The sequence below is a fragment of the Balaenoptera ricei genome, chromosome 10 (genome assembly GCF_028023285.1).
Source record: "Balaenoptera ricei isolate mBalRic1 chromosome 10, mBalRic1.hap2, whole genome shotgun sequence".
Lineage (NCBI taxonomy): Eukaryota > Metazoa > Chordata > Mammalia > Artiodactyla > Balaenopteridae > Balaenoptera > Balaenoptera ricei.
Window position 1 is genome coordinate 7,501,149 of NC_082648.1, and position 17,758 is coordinate 7,518,906.

At 42.4% G+C, this 17,758-nt stretch overlaps 1 pseudogene; it reads left to right on the forward strand.

The window, feature by feature from the left end:
• The first annotated feature begins 12,248 nt into the window (after positions 1-12,248).
• Positions 12,249-17,108, forward strand: LOC132372825 (large ribosomal subunit protein eL18-like; annotated as a pseudogene).
• The last annotated feature ends 650 nt before the right edge of the window (positions 17,109-17,758 follow it).

The following is a 17,758-nucleotide window of genomic DNA, read 5'->3' on the forward strand; positions in this document are numbered from 1 at the left end:
GGTGGACTCCAGCGTGTCTTTCGTGGCTCCCTGAAAGTCTTAGGAAGGGAAGCTTTCCTCCAGCACTGCTGCTGCACTGGCTGACAGTGCATGGGCCCTGACATTCAAATCTGAACCCAGTTCTGTAGGCTCCTCCCCACAGCAACATCACCACCACCAGGTACCCCAGCTGCCTTCCTCCTGTGTGGGTCCAGTGAAGATGGGCGGGGTTTTCACACGCCGAATCACATAGGTAAAATGATTGAGGGCCACTCTGCCTAATGCAGAGGTTCCTTTAGGGCTGCCTCTTTAAAAGTCCGGTCCGTGCTCCACAGGTAATAAAGATCAGGAGACGGGAGGAGTAGACAGTTTGTAAATTGTAATCATGGTAAAATGATATCTTTAATTTTAGAAGCATAATAATAACCGTAGTAACTTTATTTATTTATAATTTTATTTTATTTATTTACTTTTGGCTGCGTTGGGTCTTCGTTGCTGCGCGCAGGCTTTCTCTAGTTGCAGCGAGCAGGGGCTACTCTTCATTGTGGTGCGCGGGCTTCTCACTGCGGTGGCTTCTCTTGTTGTGGAGCATGGGCTCTAGGCACGTGGGCTTCAGTAGTTGTGGCACATGGGCTCAATAGTTGTGGCTTGCCGGCTCTTGAGTGCAGGCTCAGTAGCTGTGGCGCACGGGCTTAGTTGCTCTGTGGGATGTGGGATCTTCCCGGACCAGGACTCGAACCCGTGTCCCCTGCATTGGCAGGCAGATTCTTAACCACCGCGTCACCAGGGAAGCCTGTAACATTTACTTAAAAGCATCTTGTGTTCCATCAACCAAAAGCATCTAGTCCCTCATTTAATTACACAATATCTCTGAGTCTCAATAGAGATCAGCACTAACTGCTCCTGCTTTGTGGCCGGTCAAGTAAACTCAGTTATATAGGACTTAGGACAGAGATTTTGCTTCCCAAACCACTTCTTTGATTGCTTTACAAGAATTGCTAGAAGACTAGATGATTACACCAAAGGATTTTTGCATAAGCCATGTTTTCCGCAAAAGCCATTTATTAATTTGAAGTCAGAAGCAGCAGCATCTCAAAGAACAACAACAAAAAAAGATTTATTTAATCAGAATCAGCATCTAAATGACTGCACTGAACTTGGAAAACAGGTCGGGCTTTTCAAATAAGAGGCTTTAAATTCCTTCCCTCATACAAGCTGGTCTATTAAAGATTTTGCTTCTCCCTCCTACCTGAGGCCATATGCATTCTATTTATTCATTCAATAGAAACTTAATACCCACTAGATGATAGAAACTGTGCTGATGTTACAATAGTGAGCAAAGCAGCAAGGGTTCCTGCTCTCTTCCTGCCTCAAGGCTTTGAATACCATCTATACACTGATGATCCCCCAAATCTGTAGTTCTAGGCTGGACCTCCCCCTTGAACTCAAGGCAAGTATGTCCATCTTCCACCTCAGCATCTCCATCTGGATGTCTGATGGGCATTTCCAACATGGCTGAAACTGAGCACCTGTTCTCTCTCCCAACATGTAATCTGCTCCTCTTGCTGCCTTCCCTGTCTCAACGGCATCAGTGGCAATGTCATTCTTCCCATTGCTCAGGCCAACCTGGCCATCTTCTTGATTGCTCTCTTCCTTTTAAATCCCATGCCCGGGGGAAGGCTGGGGGTGGGGGCAGGGAGGGATAGACTGGGAGTTTGAGATTGACATGTACACACTGCTGTATTTAAAATAGATAACCAACAAGGACCTGCTGTATAGCACAGGGAACTCTGCTCAATATTCTATAATAACCTAAGTGGGAAAAGAATTTGAAAAAGAACAGATACATGTATATATACAACTGAATCACTTTGCTGTGCACCTGAAACTAACACAACATTGTTAATCAACTGTACTCCAATATAAAAAAAAAATTAAAAAAATAAATAAATCCCATGCCCAAATCCTGTTCGGGCATTGAAACTAACACAACATTGTTAATCAACTGTACTCCAATATAAAAAAAAAATTAAAAAAATAAATAAATCCCATGCCCAAATCCTGTTCGGGCACTGACCACTTTCACCACCTCCAGGTCTAAACAACCTGGATGGTTACATTCAGCCTCCCAACTGGTCTTCCTTTCTTCAATTACAGACTATTCTCTGCACAGCAATCCTTCCAAAATATTTACTTTATTTATCCTAATTTAAAAAAATTATTTATTTCTTTATTTTATTTTGGTTGCGCTGGGTCTTTGTTGTGGCAGGCGGGCTCCTTAGTTGTAGCATGCGAACTCTTAGTTGCAGCATGCATGTGGAATCTAGTTCCCTGATCAGTGATTGAACCCGGGCCCCCTGCATTGGGAGCCTGGAGTCTTAACCACTGCGTCACCAGGGAAGTCCCCTGAAATATTTTAGCTCATGTCTCTCTGTTCTCAAAACTCTCCATGTTCCCTCATTTTCTCAGTAATAGCCAACATCCTTACAATGGGTCACCAGACCCTCTGCCACCTGCCCCTGCCATACCTCTCTCCTTGCTTGCACAAAGAACACACAGGAGCAAAGAATACTTGCTGGCCCTTCTGCCTGGAATGCTATTCCCCTGTATATTGTTACAGCTTGATCCCTTATCTTTACTCAAATACTCCCTCGTAGTTGAGGCTTTTTCTTGTCCCATATCTAAAATTTCAACTATATCCCATCATCCTGACCTTTCCTTTTCCCTTATCCTAATGTATATTTCTCTTTAGCATGCATCACTTAAAATACAGTATTGTCTACATTGATTGAGTCTTAGGTCCATGAGAGGAGGATTTTTTGGTCTGTTTCTTTCTTACCTACATGGAGAAAAAGTACATAGTACCTGATATAATAGACACTGAAAAAAATGTTGAATGAAACCAATAAGGATCTCATGGAAGTTAAATTCAAGTGGGGAAGAGACATTAATTAAGTAATTGCATTCACATGTAAATGTATAATTAAAACAGTGATGTTTGATATGAAAGAAAAGTACACATCTCATAACAAGAGACCTAACTGGCCGAGGGACCGGTGAGAGCACTCCTGGTTGGGAGGTGGTGATAGCTCGCCTCTCAGTCAAGATCCTTTTTAGATTATGGGAGGAAGGGAGTATATGGAAGGGAGTATATTTCTTCTCTACATTCCATGCCCAACTCAGAAACTTTCTAATCACATCCTTTGTTGAACCATAGAACTCTACCCTTCCCTATTTGTCCTACACCTGTCCTCACCCCATCAATACCAGGACTTTAAGGGGAATTTCTAAAGTGAGCGTTAATTCAAATAACAGCTAATGCTTTGAATTCTTATAATGGTTAGGCTTGTGCCGAGGCTTTAAATAAAAGCTAGGCAAATTTAGGAAAACTGGTGGTGGGGGCATTCTCTTGTAAGCTCCTGAGTTGTGATCAAGGTCACTGATTCTCTGGATTACGAATTCTTTGCTCCAGTGTGGGTCCCCAGAGGGGGTTGGCATGATGCTAGTTCACTCTAAAGGACTCTCTGGGAGAGGGTGGATTGAATGTGGGGCAAGCCTCACTTCCCTTTACAATCACTTTCCTCCAGTACAACCACACTAAACTGTAAAGGTGCAGCAGGTTTAAATATTTATTTCTTTATTTGGCTGCATGCGGTCTTAGTTGCAGCACTCGGGATCATTCGTTGCTGCATGCAGGCTCAGTAGTTGCGACATGCGGGCCCTCTAGCTCTGGTGCACGGGCTTAGTTGCCCCGCAGCACGTGGGATCTTAGTTCCCCGACTAGGGGTCGAACCCTCTTCCCCTGCTTTGGAAGGTGGATTCTTAACCACTGGACCACCAGGGAAGTCCCAAGGTACAGCAGGTTTTATCGAAGCTTTGGAGAGCCAAAGGGAATGATACATGTGAGAGAAGTCACATACATTAATTCATTGTCATATACATCAATACATTAATTATAGCTTTTTATAGTTTGAATATTTGCAAGGAATTAAACTCTACACAGGAGCTCTGCTCATGACCAAACCCCACTCCTAGCCTTGCTCACCTGTCTTCACGTCCACTCCTCTGTTACAAAACCCTACCCTGTGTGGTCATGGGCTATTCTCATCCAAGGATCTAAGCTTCCTCTCTATACATTCTTTTCTCCAAGTCTAATTATCTGTGGAATAATTCTTCAGGGCACCAGAAAGACAGGAGATGGTCACCTTTGGCATAGAACAGATGAGTGAGGAACATAGGGACGGAGACTTTTCAAAATTCCTCTGAAGGGAATTCCCTGGCGGTCCAGTGGTTAGGACTTTCACTGCCGAGGGTGCGGGTTTAATCCTTGGTCGGGGGAACTGAGATTCCACAAGCCCTGCAGCACAGCCAAAAAAAACAAAACTAAAGTTCCTCAGCAGAAGACAAGGTGGGATCATCCAAGGGCATGTAAAAATGTGATCCTTTGTTTCCTCAGATATGAGTTGCACTTTTATCCTATTATCAACCGATTGTCCAGAGAATAACACAAACACAAACACACACACACACACACACACACACACACACCCTTCCAAAGAATAAATATTAATTCTCAGAGATGGTAACATCTCTAAATCCAAAAACTAGAAAAAAATTTCCTAGCTGCCCCAATGGGAAGACCCTCATTGATACTGCAGGTGATAACTTCACATGATTAGGCAAAACTGTATTGCTCCTTTTGTATATTCTCTCTTTTCAAATTATGACCTTTTGTTCCGGCCAGAAATAGGAAAATAGGCCCATTGATGATGCACATGCTTCTCTTTTGTTTAGTTTTGGTTTGGTTTAGTTTCTTGGATTTTAACCTTTCCCCCCCTTGGCCGCACTGTGCGTGGCATGTGGGATCTTATTTCCCCGACCAGGGATCCAACCCATGCCCCCTGCAGTGGAAGTGCAGAGTCTTTAACTACTGGACTGCCAGGGAAGTCTCCAACCACTTTTAAATGCACAATTCAGTGGTATTAATTGCATTCATAAAGTGCAACCATCACCACTATCTGTTTCCAAAACTTTTCATGACCCCAAAAAGAAAACCCATAATCATTAAGCCAAAACTCACCATTCCCCCCACCATCCAACCCCTGGTAATCTCTGTGAACTTGCCTATTCTAAACACTCATAAGTGGAAACATACAGTCTTTGTCCTTTTGTGTCTGCCTTATTTCATTCTGCGTAATGTTTTCAAGACTGATCCATGTTACAGCATGCAGCAGAACTTCATTCCTTTTTATGGTCAGCCTTAATTCAAAACCCATGCAATGCTGTCATGCTGGTAAAATCAAGCCTGCAGATCTTATCCGTTGATGATATCAGTTTAGAAAACTTCATCAGAGCTGCACAGAGGGGTTTTTCCCCCATATTAGTGTGTCTTTAGAATTGGGTTTGGCTGCATATGTCAGGCAAACTCAATAGATTGCTTATGCAAGATACAATTTCCCTTCCACATAGAAAATGTAGACTGTTGGCCTAGTGAGTAATTAAATCTAAATCTAATTGAAGCATGGACTTTGGAGCTCTTTGTTTTGTCAAAAGAGTCTCTGTTGGCCATTTTTAGCCAGGGTGTTTTCCCATCTCTCAGTTCAATGATGGAACGTGAGTCTTAGCCAAACACTACATATTGGGAAACATACAAGACCAGGCAGTATGGGAGAGAATAGAGAAAGGTGGCCATCAAGTCAGTTCCTCCAAATTAGTTTCCAAAGCAGAATTATCTGTGGATATTTATTCTATTTTATAAGTTAGATTTGATAGGGTTGGCAGAATCTAATAAACACAAAATAGTCAATGTACATTTTTGTATCCTATCTCCTGTTTTGAAAATCTTACTTTTCAGTGTATAGACCACATAAAGAAGATTCTCTCCAACATACACAAATGTTTTAGATATCCAGTACTTGAAAATGAAGGTGCTAGGGAGGAAAAAAATCTACTGTGTTTGTTTTGATGTTCTATCCTTTCGGGGGCAACTCAAAAAGTGCTTCTATAAGTAATTTATAAAAAGCATCTTTGAAAACTGAAATTCATTCAGTATTTATTGAAGGCCTATTATGAGAAAGCTGAGCTTTGAAAGGGAACAATTATGCACATTATAGTTCAAGGAATTTATAATTTTGTTTAAAGCTTTAAAATAGACAATACTGGGACTTCCCTGGTGGTCCAGTGGTTAAGAATCTGCCTTCCAATGTAGAGGACACGGGTTCAATCCCTGGTTGGGGAACTAAGATCCCACATGCCATGGGGCAACTAAGCCTGTGTGCTCTAGAGCCCGTGCGCTGAAACTACTGAGCCCACGTGCCGCAACGAAAGATCCTGCATGCTGCAACTAAGACCCAATGCAGCCAAATAAATAAATAAATAAATAAAAATAAAATAGACAATACTTAAAATGACAATATAAAAAAATTAAATGTCAATATAAGACTAAAATAAAAATGGCAGAATCATAGCATCTCAAAGTTGAAGGGACCTTAGCGTTCATCTAGCCCTGTGCTTCTCAAAATGGGATACACATATCTTTACACCTAAATTTGAGTACATGGCAATATATCAGGGAGTAGGTCAAAACTACAAGATAAACAGGTCATGTTATCCTAGAGCATAAAAGTTTTCCAAAGATATGGGGAAAATAGTGTTTATATTTAAAATTATTTAGAGTAGAATATAATATGTATGTTAGTTTTCCTTACACTTATGCTTTTCCCCATTACCCTCTATCACCCCCATTTAAAAAGTAAAAGTCCTCATGACATGGAAGGTTTCAACAATTTTTATTCTCCCCATATGGAGAGTAAGCCCACATCTGGCAGGCCCACAGGTAAATAGAGCATCATGTAAAATGTTAAAGAGAAAACATAGATTCCAGGGAAATTTCAGCCCAACATGGGGAGCTGTTTGAGATTATAGCCTCAGATACTCAGCATTTCTTATTTTACTCTTCTTTATAGGACAGTTTAATGGGAAAAACAAATAGAGAACCAATGATACCGCAATTCTTTGTAGAGAATTTTTGCTAAAGCATCCCAAACAGTGGTCTCCTACCCTCTTGTCTAATCCCATTAACAGGACACCATTGCCCACTCGGTGCCATGAGTTCAGAGGAAGGAGAGACTCCATAATCTAAAGCTTCATAATAGACCTAGTTCTTTTTTTTTCTTTTATAAATTTATTTATTTATTTATTTTTGCCTGAGTTGGGTCTTTGTTGCTGTGCGCGGGCTTTCTTTAGTTGCGGTGAGCGGGGGCTACTCTTCATTGCGGTGCACGGGCTTCTCATTGCGGCGGCTTCTCTTGTTGCAGAGCACAGGCTCTAGGTTCGCAGGCTTCAGTAGTTGTGGCACATGGGCTTCAGTAGTTGTGGCCCACGGGCTTAGTTGCTCCACAGCATGTAGGATCTTCCCAGACCAGGGCTCGAACCCATGTCCCCTGCATTGGCAGGCGGATTCTTAACCACTGTGCCACCAGGGAAGCACTAGACTTAGTTGTTGATTGAGACTCTGATGAATGGATAAAATTTTAATAAATAAAGAGTACAGAACAGAGAGTTTCTGGAGAACAGTCTTTGAAGATAGACTTGGGCCCTACAACTGGACCTTTCACCTGTGAAACACATGACACTGGGAAAGAATTGTTCGCAAAGTCATTCCAAGAATCTACTTAGCTTTACTGTGTGAGTGAGAAAGCATGGTATCTGGAATACATGAATATGCTTGATAAAATTTCTCATCCTCTCTCCAAGTGGCAGAAACAACATAAACAAAGGCAGAACTGTAGGAATGGGCTTCCTATGTTTTAGTAACGAGTCACTTATTCTGGTTTGAGTGATGGCTCATAACAAAACAATAATGACAGATAAAAATGAGATGACATTCACAATTCATACAAGCTGCTTAAGGAATGCTTTCTAACAAAATGGAGACTTAAATAACTTGCATAATGGCTGTAAAAAAATTATTAAAGAGGCATGATTCATCCAGCATAAGGAAATAACTTTATTTCTCAGAAATCTATAGTTCCTGCTCACCTTTCTTCTGTTAAAGGAAAGAAAAGTACGTCTCTTATGATGACAATAGCATTTTTCATTCCTGGAGATTTGGAGTTAGTGAGATTAAAAGAAACAATTTTGTGAGGTTTCCTTCAGCTATTTTGAAAGTTATTTTCCTTACTAACTACCTTCTCCCCTCACCAACTTCTCTTGAAAAGTTAAAAACCACAGAAACAACATGACTTGGAAATTGTGCCTCTGGTGGCTGAGTTAAGTATTGGACATCTGGACTTCACCATGGGTAACCTTCATGAGAAGAACAAAACAAGGTGCTGGGGTTTCATTATGGCCAGTGTGTGAGGACAGACGGCCCCCTGGGAATTCTTCAGGGTATCCATTCCTGTGTCTGAGAGATGAGATGCTCAGACAATGACTCCCCAGACCACTATTTTTGGACACCAGGTAGATTGTTCAATATGATACTTTGTTGTTTTTGAAAAGAGCCCAAAAAGGTTTCCGCGTGGGTTAAAGTGTGGTTTTTGGAGTGCTTCAACTTCTGCATTTCCCAATTTTTGTTTTTCTCACTTTACTGCCAGGCATATTACTGAATTTCTCTGGGGGTATGAAGAAGTTGAGGGACATATACAGGAATTACTCACTCGGCTTCTGCTGTGCAGCTGCCCAGGACTTACTGAGGTTGAGAGAACAAATAAATATTCATCAAAAGCCTGGGGCTGGTCAAAGGTGTAAAAGAGTTATTTTTGATGGGGACATTAACCAGAGCTTCACTGATCACACACATACAAGAAAGAATAAAAAGTTAGGTTTCTATAATCAAACATATGAAAACTTGAATTCTGTCTCCACCATTTCCTAGTGAATTGTGTTTGGGTGTTGCCTGATGCCATATGTTTTTTAGTTTCCCCATGTATAAAATGTGAATAAATAATAGTAATAATAGCTAACCTTTTTTGTACACTTAATTTATGCCAGGTTCTTTGCTGAGCATGTTGCATATATTATCTCATTTAAGTCTAAGAGGTAGGAACTATTATCTCAATGTTCAGATGTGAACACTGAGGCCCAAAGAGTTGAAATCATTATCTTACGATTGCTAAAAATAATTTAAAATCAGTGGCTCTGCATGTGGCCTAGTGCATGGAAGGTATTCTATAAGAACAACTACTTTTATAAAATAGTATCTTCTAGGGACTTACCTGGTGGCGCAGTGGTTAAGAATCCACCTGCCAATGCAGGGGACACGGGTTTGAGCCCTGGTCCGGGAAGATCCCACATACTGTGGAGCAGCTAAGCCCGTGCGCCACAACTACTGAGCCTGTGCTCTAGAGCCCACGAGCCACAACTACTGAGCCCGTGTGCCACAACTACCGAAGCCTGCACGCCTACAGCCTGGGCTCCGCAACGCGAAGCCACCGCAATGAGAAGCCCGCGCACTGAAACAAAGAGTAGCCCCCGCTCGCCCCAACTAGAGAAAGCCCGCACGCAGCAACAAAGACCCAACACAGCCAAATAAATAAATAAATAAATAAATAAATAAATAAATAAATAAATAAAATTTTTTAAAAAAAGTAGTATCTTCTAATAGCTGATAATATTAAGGAGACCAGATACTTGAAAAAATAAATTATTGTCATCAAAGTTAACTCCTCCCATGGTTCAAAGTTTTCTGATTAGCAATAAAATATGAGTGCATAATTTTGAGGTTCTCATACTTTGAGGTTTGAGCAAGTGTATAAAATTGCACGTTCCAGTGTTTAATCCCTGCAGATTTTTTTTGACTCAGTGATTCTGGAGTGCAGCCCAGGACTCTGCGTTTTCAACAAACACCCATTAATTCCAAGCAGGTAGTTAGTTTACATCGGCCTAGTAGACCTCTAAAGTCTTCCCCAGCAGTAAAATTCTATGATTATGTGACTTTATATACTTTTGAAAAAGTGTGTGTGTGTGTGTGTGTGTGTGTGTGTGTGTGTGTGTGTGTGATGTGTTTGTTTGCTTCCTTAGTAAGCAATTGAAATGCCAGGGAAAATGAGAAGTGCTCCAAATAACATGCAGGTCTTTCTCTTTGTGGATATGTGTATTCCCAAGACCAAATTCCATAGTATTCGTTTGCTCAGTGATGTAGTATAAGGAGTGATGTGATTTCATTGGTAGAGATAATATTTTTTTAAATAATTAATTAATTAATTTTTGGCTGCGTGAGGTCTTCGTTGCTGTGCGCGGGCCTTCTCTAGTTGCGGTGAGCAGGGGCTACTATTCATTGCGGTGAGCAGGCTTCTCCTTGCGGTGGCTTCTCTTGTTGCAGAGCCCAGGCTCTAGGTACGTGGGCTTCAGTAGTTGTGGCACATGGGCTCAGTAGTTGTGGCTCGCGGGCTGTAGAGCTCAGGATCAGTAGTTGTGGCGTACGGCCTTAGTTGCTCTGCACCATGTGGGATCTTCCCGGACCAGAGATTGAACCTGTGTCCCCTGCATTAGCAGGCGGATTCTTAACCACTGCACCACCTGGGAAGTCCTGGTAGAGATAATCTTGATAAAAATAGCTCTAAAATGAATAAGGGACAGGTTCTGAAGTAAGGATAGCAGATTAAATGTTACCTGCAGAACTGCTATTCTCTACTCTGTCTAGTGACCAACACTCATTGGTATCAGATCATCCCCTCTAGGAAGCCCTGGCACCATATTGGCAAATTCTTCCTCCTTGGCTCTCACCTTTTTTGAAGATCTATGTTGATCACTGCCTTCTGCAATAATCAGTCCATCACTACTAATTAGATCACATCACCTTTTTTTAAAAAAAATTATTTATTTATTTTATTTATTTATTTTTGGCTGCGTTGGGTCTTAGTTGCGGCATGGGGGATCCTTTGTTGCGGTGTACGGTCTCCTCTCTAGTTGTGGTGGGTGAGCTCCAGAGCTCAATAGCTGTGGTGCACAGGCTCTCTAGTTGTGGCGTGGGCTCCAGAGTGCGCGGGCTCTGTAGTGTGGCATGCGGGCTTAGTTGCCCCATGGCATGTGGGATCTTAGTTCCCTGACCAGGGATCAAACCCGCATCCCCTGCATTGGAAGGTGGATTCTTAACCACTGGGCCACCAGGGAAATTCCCACATCACCTGTTGATTTAACTAAATCCAGTATCTTTGAGGTTTGAGAAACAGCTACTTGATATCAAATAGTCCCAAATTCCTTAGTGTGTGAACCTGGTTTCCTCCCCCCAACAAGAACCCCATGTTTTTCACCACCCCCAACCCATCCGCACATTGGCTAAATGCACCACCAAGATCTCTTCAGTTTGTTACCAGAGGACAGGAAGAGTCAATTTCCTCAGTGCAATTAGAAACTCAGTACACTCAGCACCTTGGTTACTTTATTAAGCATGGCCCTGCCTCTCACATGGCCTGGTTACTTTAGACCTCCATCCACAGGTTCCTTAAAGGAGGTATGGCTACAACATAAAAAATAAAGTAGAAGTTCTTCCTATTAGTAATCTATGTCCTATACAGATAACCTTAAATCCTGATTATGGCAGACACAAAAGGCCACACAGTGTATGATTCCACTTATATGAAATGTCCAGAGTAGATAAATCCAGAGAGGCAGAAAGCAGATTGATGGTTATTCAGGTGCTTGAGGGAGCAGGGAATAGTCATTACTGCTTAAAGGATATGGGATTTTCTTTTCAGGGTGATGAAAAAAGTTTTGAAGGTAGATAGAGGGGGTAGTTGAACAACAATGTATGCGCTAAATGTCACTGAATTTTATACTTTAAATGGTTTGTTTTTTTTTTAATAAATTTATTTATTTTATTTATTTATTTTTGGCTGTGTTGGGTCTTCGTTGCTGGACGCGGGCTTTCTCTAGTTGCGGCGAGCGGGGGCTACTCTCCGTTGCGGTGCATGGGCTTCTCATTGCGGTGGCTTCTCTTGTTGCAGAGCACAGGCTCTAGGCACGCAGGCTTCAGTAGTTGTGGCATGCAGGCTCAGTAGTTGTGGCTCGTGGGCTCTAGAGCGCAGGCTCAGTAGTTGTGGCGCACGGGCTTAGTTGCTCCACGGCATGTGGGATCTTCCCGGACCAGGGCTCGAACCCGTGTCCCCTGCATTGGCAGGCGGATTCTTAACCACTGCGCCACCAAGGAAGCCCTAAATGGTTATTTTTATGTCATGTGAATTTCACCTAAATAAAAAATTTTAAGAGTCCTGATTAATTCAGAGACTTCAAGGGGCTGAACACCTGGAAAAAGGGTGAGAGTGATGATGGGTATTCTCTCAGCTGTTGGTATGTGAAAGCAAAGGAGAAAGTCCGTAATAAGAGAGGCAAAGGTGATATATACCCTGGAACAGAGAGGAAGAAAGAACAGAAACGGGAATGGGAAGAAAGAACCCAGACAGAAATGGGAAATTCAGTTGCTTACAGGGTGCTTACAGGGAACTGAAGGCTATGGGTGGGACTGTACAAACTTAAGCATCTCTCTGTCCCTGAACAAGAGGAAACACAGTATAAATTAAAGCATTGCATTATCTCTGATCAAAAATAAAAGCTGAAAAGAAAACAAGAAAACATGTGCCATTGTAAGAGGTGAAAGTAGAAACAAGTTGAGTAATAAAGATGCTACCCTAATCTCATTGATGGAAGAGACCATGTGTTACGCATCTTTGTATCCCCAGTACTGTGCCAGGCTCAAAAGTTGTTGACCTAAAGATAATGACTGACACTGACATGGGGGCCTATGTGCCAAGTGCTATTCTTTCTTTAAAAAAAAAAATTTATTTATTTGGCTGCATCGGGTCTTAGTTGTGGAATGTGAGCTCTTCATTGTGGCATCTTTCACTGCAGCGGGCTCGGGCTCAGTAGTTGCGTCTTGTGAGCTCTAGAGTGTGTGGGCTTAGTGGCCCCGCAGCATGTGGGATCTTAGTTCCCCGACCAGGGATCGGACCCGCGTCCCCTGCATTGGAAGGCAGATTCTTAACCACTGGACCAGCATGGAAATCCCCCAAGTGCTATTCTAAACATCTAATTCCTTTGATCTTAAAATAGTCCCCAGGGTTCAAAGACATTGTGCTCTCCTTTTACAGATGAGGAAACTAAGGCACAGAAAGGTTAAGCTCACAATGATGGAGTCAGGATTGACACCCATGTGGCCTAGCACAGAGTTTGTGCTCTGAAACACTTTCTCAATTTCCTGAGGAAATCAAAGAAACCATGATGAAAAGGTTGACTAAACTAATTCTCCATCCTTCTGAGAAGAGGAAAAACATGATGATCTTTGGCATTTCGCATGTTCTTCCATTATCTTGTAACCAAATCCATGGCTCACAACTACTGGCTGTCTCCACAGAATTCCAGAGAAGCACAGTTGCTGGGTAGTGCGTGTGGTGTATGAAAGCAAAACGGTCGCCTGCAGTGTAGATTCCCTTACAAACCTTTAGCAAGCTATTAAACTACCTCTGATTTCTAAACAAGATGTTATTGAGTTTTCCTTTTGCAACTGAACGAGCATTAACCTCAGTTTTAGACTTGGTTCAGGCATGGTTCTGCCCCACTAAACTTTATCCAGTCAGTGGGGCTCTTCATTTCTCTAAACCTTGTTCCCTGTCTGAAAAATAGGAACAGTGATCCCTCTGCTGCCCACCTCACAGGGTCACTCTCAAAATGAAATAATGATGTTTGTTAAAATGAATGAACAAACAAAACACCTGGCAGAGCAGTAGACTCCAACATGTGAGGGAACTTTGGCCACAACAAGGACCGAAGAGTTCAGGGCCGGGAGCTCAAGGCCAGGACGTCTCCCGAAGGCTGTTGGTCAAGCTGTATAGGTTTCTGGCCAACCAACTCCACCTTCAGCCAAGTTGTGCTAAAGAAGTTGTTCAGGAGTTGCTCCAACCAGCTGCCCCTGTCCCTTTCCTGGATGGTTGGGAAGATGAAGTTTCCTGGCTGGGAAGACAGAATGGCTGTGGTTATGGGAGTTATACCCGACGATGCGCGTGTCTCAGTATAACCCCTAAACTGATGATGCACACCTGCCCAAAGTTCAGGTGTGCGCTTCAGGGGAGCAGCCGCGCCCAGAGTTGCATCCCAAAGGCTGAGCTGCATCCCCAAGGCCAGAGGCAAGATCCTTACTTTCCACCACCTGGCTCTGGATTCCACCAAGAGCTGTGGCACCGTCCTGCCCTCCGGTCCTCTCAAGGGTTGCAAGGTGTCCAGGTGTCTGGGCGAGGCCCAGGGAACACCGCACAGCTCCATCCATCCTGTCTGCTCTCCAAGCGCCAGAGGCCGACCCGCCAGCCGCTGCTACAAAAACGAACCTGCCCTGCTAAAAGATTTTTGGATACTTAAAAAATTAAATTTAAATTAGGAAGCTCAGGACTTCCCTGGTGGTGCAGTGGTTAAGAATCCTCCTGCCAATGCAGGGGACACGGGTTCGAGCCCTGGTCTGGGAAGATCCCACATGCCATGGAGCAACTAAGCCCGTGCACCACAACTACTGAGCCTGCACTCTAGAGCCTGTGAGCCACAACTACTGAAGCCCGAGCGCCTAGAGCCCGTGCTCCGCAGCAAGAGAAGCCACTGCAGTGAGAAGTCCGCCCACCACAATGAAGAGTAGCCCCCGCTCGCCGCAACTAGAGAAAGCCCACACACAGCAACGAAGACCCAACACAGCCAAAAATAAATAAATAAAATAAATAAATTTATTTAAAAAAAAAAAATTAGGAAGCTCAAACTGTTGAGAAACTAGCATCGGTGGCATTGTACACTCTTAGCAGGCTTCCATACCTCTCCACGCAAAAGCTAATCCACAAGGGTCATCTCACTTTGTCACAAGAGAAAGAAAGAAGAGAGTCAACCTACTCAAGGACAGTTAGGGAGAAACCAGTCGGCTTAACTAGGAAAAAAGTCCCATAGTTTTACTACATAATAGTCTTACAGGCGCCAAACCTTTGAATACATGGTCTTGTTAATCCCCAGAACCACTCATAAGGCAGATGTATCACCACCAATTTACAGTTATAACAGAGGTTATTACCTTAGGACCACACAACGTGGGTGCTACATCAGGACTGGCCCGGAAACCAATATCAATTCTTTCATATTACTTGAAACAAACAGGATGATACAAATGCACCTGATTTAGGGTCTAGATGCCCCATGTTTAGATGATATATTTTTTTAGTTTTTTTTTTTTTTTACATGGCAAGAGAAATGATTCTAGTCCTATGTCATTAGAACATACTGTGATTCTTCTGAATTGTAATTTAATTATTCATAATTAAATTTAATTATGAATTTTTGTACTTTAATTATCAGTTTATTACACAATGCAGGTCTTTCGATCCTGGGTAGCTAATGGCACAGAAAAGAGCATAGTTGTTTAACACAATTAAGTTATAGCTCACCTTCCAACAAACAAATTGGTTTCTCTTAATAGCCAATTAAGGAGCTGCCGTGCATGATTTTATATGAACATTTTTGAAATACTTTTTTGTTTTCACATTGATTTTGATGTTAATATTACACATTTTCATAGGCTGATTTGTTTTTATATTACTTTATTTTCCTTCCCCCCTAAATCTCACCCATTTTCAAGAATGAATGAATATATGAGTGTTTTTCTGTGCAATTCTCACTACTCTCATTGTAACTCCTTGTGTTTGACCATTTGGGACAGAACAACATATTAGGAAAACATATAATGACACAGTTGATACCTCAATGCCCATCAATCCCTTAAGTATAATTCAGGTTATTTTCCATTAAAATATTTCCTTATACTTGCTCAAAGTGCATCTATTACTTTTTAGAAGAGTTGGGGGGAGGTGAGTCTCACAAACGTATGAGATCATTCCGAGTTCAACCCTTATTGATTGGTATGGAACTCCGATAATGTACTCCCCAAAACTACAGAGTACAGATTTATGGCTGGGTAAACACACAGAAGAAAGGAAAAGGTAATGAAAGAGGAAAACACCAGAGACAGAGAAAAGAATTTCAGGACCCCGGGTTAAGAAAAAGCTAGAATCTTACTGAAAGTGATTGGACAAATTGAAAGAAAAAAAAAGAACAACCCGTTATCAGCTATTTTTAAAACCATTGAGGGTTTGAGGTGAAGTGAAGCTCATTTTGTCAACAGGAAGCTATGGGCTCTGCACCTCTATTTATATAATAAACAACATTTGCTTTTCCATCTTGGGTTCTGCCCAGAAGTTGTCGTCTGAGGCTGCTTCTGGCTCTGGTTGACTGGTTTTTAGAAAAAAAAAAACAAACTGTGGCCACCTGTTCCTCTCTCTACCACAGAGAAAGTCAAGTCACTTTCGCTGGTGTTTGGTTAGTGAAAAATGCTAAAACACACAAGGATTTCGATTTTTAAATTTATTTATTTATTTATTTATTTGGCTGCATTGGGTCTTCGTTGCTGTGCGCGGGCTCTCCCTAGTTGTGGCGAGCGGGGGCTACTCTTTGTTGCGGCGTGCAGGCTTTTCATTGCAGTGGCTTCTCTTGTTGCGGAGCACGGGCTCTAGGCACGTGGGCTTCAGTAGTTGTGGCACGCGGGCTCAGTAGTTGTGGCTCTCGGGCTCTAGAGCGCAGGCTCAGTAGCTGTGGTGCACAGGCTTAGTTGCTCTGCGACATGTGGGATCTTCCCAGACCAGGGATGGAACCCATGTCCCCTGTATTGGCAGGCGGATTCTTAATCACTGCGCCACCAGGAAAGTCCCAAGGATTTCAATTTTTATTGGAGTGTTGTATTTTTAACCTAATCTTTGCCTCCCTGAATTTGACTAAACTCTAAGCACAGTCCTGCCCCACCTCCACTGTGCTGCTGATGTTCATTCTACCCTGTAAGGTTCCAGATGGATCGGTATGGAACTCAGGTCCTCTTCACCACACTTTGCAAATTCCCTTCTCCCAGACAGATTTGTGAATTCCCAGAGCCTCTGGGTTCCCCTGCTCTGATGTCAACCCATCATCCCTCTGCCATCTCCTTATCCCCCTTATCTGGTACTCTTCCAACTTCTGTTTCTTCTCAGATGTCTCTCTTAACTGTGTTACAGCTGCTTCAGTACAGAAGGAAGGTGAACCTTAAGAGACTGCCAGTTGCTTGCACCTCTGACCAGGTGTAAAGTATTTGGCTAAACATCAGCTTTCACCACGAGTGCCCGAGGCAGAGGAGGGAGGAGCTTGTGGCTGGCAACATGTACTGCTTGAGGTCATCAAAAGTGGGGAGACAGCTTGGGGTTTGCACCATCTGAGTCAAATGAATACTTAGAGAAAGTGTGCAAGGAGCTCTTTTAGAGAGTATAGTGCACACTTGAATTTCCAGAACTTCTTCATTCAAGGAGGAAGGAGAATTTTCTTTAATCGGAAGTATGAAATATGGGAAAAGGTTAGGCTCAGAGCAGGATCAACTCAATTTTGGAAGAGAAAATAAGAGTAAAACTTTTTTTTTTTAGGTGAGGTGAGTAGGCAGGTGAGTGTCTTCAAGGTACCAGGAAGGCATTCAGTCGCAAGTTGCTTAATGGTACTTTTACCCAATCTGTTAATTGCAACATTAAAGATCCATTTTTTAGTTCAAATAACTGTTTTTCATCAAGTTCCTTGTTTAAGAAGGTTGTCATTTGTGTTCACCAGGAAAAAAAAAATATTATTACCATAAAGAGTGAAATGTTTTCACATCCTTTTATGGGGAGGATCAAGGAGAGAAAACTGGAACATCGGGAACTGAAATGGGTCGAGAGTAAAATGCAGCAAGAAGGAGGTGAATGGAATTCTG